Below are 4,620 nucleotides of genomic sequence, written 5' to 3'. Positions count from 1 at the left end.
GGCATTGTTTAAAAACATCTGCTTTTCAGCTACTTCCTTGTGAAGGACTCACTGTCCCTCCATAATGCAGCTCATGATCTGGTTTTTCTCTTTGTCTTGTCGTTGGACTGTCTGCCCTATGCTCCTTGTATAGCGTTTTGACTTTCTGTTTGTGTTTGGACTATGGATTTGGATGACAGTTTGGATTTGTCTGCTTGTTTGCTTCTGCCTTGTTTTTGACCCTCTTCTGGGCTACAGTTCTGCAAATAAACTTGCCGCTCCTGCATTTAGATCCTCTCCTCTTCCAGTCATTACAATAAGGGGTAAAGATGAGTGTATCAGCAATACGATTGTACCTGCTATTGATGCACAGGAGTGCTAATCTTACTCTTTATGTTTTTGTATTTATTGGCTACAATGTTGCTAGTTTGGAGGAAGGATGCAAGTAAGCTTATAAGATTACAGTGTATTTATTACAGTAAACTCAAAACTTCGGACTTACATAGCTAATAATCTTACATAAAGCTGGAATGATTAACATTTGGTGCCTTGTTTAATCTATTTACCAGCAGGGGCACCTTGAGAAACTATTAGCCGAATGTTCCTGTGCTGACTGTCCATTCACAAGGTTTGTATACTACTGAGGTGTAATAGGGGGGATAAGTACATTCATGCAAATCAACTGAAACAAGTTGTCGTGTCTATATGCCGACTGACCACAGTTAAGACGGACATCACAGTCACATTAATTCATACTTATTGCCTTGGGTCTGGATTTAGGACCGGGTGAATTAATAAAAATTGTATGGGAATAACTCAGGAGGAGGTGCCAGTCTATCGCAGGGCGCACGGACCATTCATGCCTATGGGGGATAACTCCAATTAACCTTAGCATGTTTTTGGACAGTGGGGGGAAACTGGGGAACCCGGAGGAAACCCCGAGAGAACACAGGGAGGGGCCCAAACCCCAGAGCATTCAGCTGAAACATACATGGATGGCTGAAGCACAGTCATACCACTCAGCTCTAACCCCACCCGAGCAGGCCTGCCAGTCTGTGGGCACAGTGCCTCCTCTGTCCATCCACTCAATCATACCACCCAGCTCTAATCGCACCCGAGCAGGCCTGCCAGTCTGTAGGCACAGGGCCTCCTCTGTCCATCCACTCAGTCATACCATCCAGCTCTTACCCTACCAGAGCAGGCCTGCCAGTCTGTGGGCACAGTGCCTACTCTGTCCATCCACCCAGCTCTAACCCCACCTGAGCAGGCCTGCCAGTCTGTAGGCACAGTGCCTCCTCTGTCCATCCACTCAGTCATACCACCCAGCTCTTACCCCACCCGAGCAGGCCTGCCAGTCTGTGGGCACAGTGCCTCCTCTGCCATAAAAACAAAACAAAAACTTTGCAGTGATGTTACTATAAGTACAGTCAGCTACTTTTATATGATTATTATAGGTAAATGGAGACCAGAATTAGAATAAGATCAACAGTTGATTCATAGGCCTGCAATGGCTTGTTCCTTGCCTTGCGCCTGTAGCCTCCAGGATAGACTCCAGACCCCCGCGACCCTAAATAGGAAAAGCGGTTTCAGAAAATGGATGGATGATTCATAGGCAAAATGCAGCTATTAATATGAAGGATCTTGCATAAAATTTCCCCATCATATATATGAATATTCTATCCATATTGCATCTCAAACCTTGATTGCCTGTCTTTTTGCATAATAACAACAACACTATAACATAGACCAAATGCACTTCCGAACCCTGAGCAAGGCATCAGTCAATGTTATCAAATAAGTCCTTTACAGGAACAACAAACTTGCTTCAAACCCCGCTCTAGTGTCCCACTACAACCATCAGAATTATGCCATTGCCATCTGCTGGCCTATTTTAGGAACTACAATAACACCTCAAATATTTTAAAAGAAATGAGGGAGACCGGAATCTGCTAAGGATTTTGTTGGAAGCTGAAAGCTAGATTAATTTGAAATGCCATTTTTTTTATCTTGTTCATCAGCAAACAGCCAATAACAAACCTGAGACTAGAGACTAGAGTACAACAGTCCTGATGCCTCTTCGCTGTCTTTTCTTGGCAGTTAATTTCCAGCTACACAACTCTGCTAGAACACACTGTATGTGGTAGCTTGTGTCCACCTCCTGAAATTGAATTCTGTGTTTATTAATGTTTTTTATGTTTCCACGGGCACAGTTCCATGGTTCAGTAATTTCTTTATAGTGGTATAAAGCAAAAACTTCAGACCAATATGGAGTAGGATGCTTTCTCTGATGCATACATACAGAGAGTTGGTTTGAAAGTCTCACTGCCATCTCCAAAGGCAACATTTCCTCTATGCTTAGTGTACTATTCCCGTTTTACCTATCCTTCCTACATTTGATTTATTGCTTGTTTTTATATGAAAGCTGACTTGTAGTGATGCTGTTGACCAGCTAGGAACAGCAATCACCAGAAACAAGCTCACGAATCTTCCGCTCGCTTCTGTTGTGAAAATCGTACACCACCCAAGAAGCCCCTCTCCCAGGATTTTTTCTCTTAGCTAAGCTTGGACAACACAGAAGAAATGTGTTCACTTTTGTGAAATGAAGGGAAATGCCGCACTTCCTTAGGCCTTGGGGAACAGTGGCCAAGACACTGATGAGTGAGACCAGGTGGAAGGACTGTGGAAGATGCACCCTGCCAGCTATATATGCCATTGTTTTCCCACATTTTTGTTTTCCCCGGATAATAAGAAACATATCACGAGTAAATCAGTTTTAACAAACTCTTAGTAAATGGTAGTTTGACAACCTTGTATAGATATACTTTTGTCTCATTTTGATTGATTTTCATTCTTTGATTAGCAACACACCTGTAGATTCTACAACTCATGTGCGCCAAACCTGAATTTACATAAGCGATTAACATTTACAATGTATTTACATAAACGATTAACAGAAACAGCATTTAAACCCCTGGCTTTTGAAATGTTAGCATATAGCTCCAGTTGAGAATCTACAAGAGCAGACATGAGTCCTTTTATGACCCCTGCCACAATGTAGACTGTTACACACATGTTAATTCAAGATATCTGGGAGCTATATATTTCAAATAGGCCTATATCAGTTATTACAAATTTTTGGCGTCAGAGAAACAAAGCGCAGTGTTAAAATGAATAACTTTTTAGACAATTCATTAAATATTTTCCCTGTAGGTAAACAGCGTGGTCCAATAATTTAAAATAAATAACATGCTCAATAATCAATCCACAGTTCATCAAATACTATGAATGTAGATCATATGAAATCCAACAGAAAAGCTGTTTATATGAGAAACCATATGCAATTTTTTTTACACCATAATACAAGGAAAGGAAAAGAATCATACACAACAATAAATATTGAATACATTTGCATTTATTTAGCAGGCATGTTTTTGTTGATATTGATACTTTATTGATCCCCATGGGGAAATTCTCTTCAGGCCTCCCCCAACTTGCCCTCTGTAGCTCAGAGCAAGCTGGCTGTGAAGGGCAGCCACCCATAGCAACACCCAGGGAGCTAGGGGTTAAGGGCTTTGCTCAAGGACCCACAGACGTACTGAGGCTGAGCTCAAACGAGTGACCTTCTGATTGTAGGCACAGAGGCTTAGCCCACTGAGTGACATATATGAAACAGGGTCAGCTAGTCCCTGTAGCAATTGGGGTTAAGGTCCTTGCTCAGGGGCTTGACGATAATACCACTCTGCCGGTCATACTAACTTAACTCATAGGACCACACACCATAGCTGCTGAAATGGTCCCCAAAAGCAAGAATTTTGTACATCTTTATTGTTTTAAAGACCCCTATCCCCAGGGCTGAAGTAGGATTAAAAATAAGTAAATTTTGCTAAGCGTTGGGGGTACTATTAATTTTGCCGATGGGGGGCCCACAAGCCTGGAATGCTAGACGGCCAGTTCGGGCCTGCCTCTCCCCAGCGGTTATACAAATATTGCTTTATAATGTTTAGCGGTGTCAGAATCGGGCATGTCGTGGTTTTCGCCACTAGATGGCGAGTTGACCTCAATCACCAAATACTTATGCTACGTGAGACCGTTGCCTGTATTCAATATCCAAAGATAGGCATATGTGTCACTTTTATAGGAAGCAGATCTAGGACTGTATTTGTCGACATTATTTAAGTTGCCATTTACAAATATTCCAGTTTATCTGAAAAAAGAGAGTATATTCAGTCATTTTAAATTTCACACCAAAATCTGTTAAACGAGGTCAAAATCCATCACCCGTCCGTTTCAGTAAGTCACAACGATGCACTGCAATGTCTTATAAAGTGATTGCAACGATGCACTGCAATGTCTTATAAAGTGATTTGCAACACGCAATGTGCTGATCTTCCATTCGTTCAAAAAAGAGGGGGATAATAGTTAAAATAGCCATGTGGAGGCTGAAGGAAATGACTCAAGCAGTGCTTGTCAGAAGTAAAGGGGGAAAAAAATCCAAACAAAGACTTTCCTAGACTCGGGTCCAGAACCCCCCATTGTTCCCGCCCACTGCCTTCCTGAGGAAATTATCATTGGATAGTAGATCGGTCTGTCGCCTGTTCATTGGCTAAACGCTTTGTCACTTGATGATCTGCACAGTCCGCT

This window comes from Paramormyrops kingsleyae, chromosome 8 (genome assembly GCF_048594095.1).
Source record: "Paramormyrops kingsleyae isolate MSU_618 chromosome 8, PKINGS_0.4, whole genome shotgun sequence".
Lineage (NCBI taxonomy): Eukaryota > Metazoa > Chordata > Actinopteri > Osteoglossiformes > Mormyridae > Paramormyrops > Paramormyrops kingsleyae.
This window is presented reverse-complemented; position numbering follows the sequence as displayed.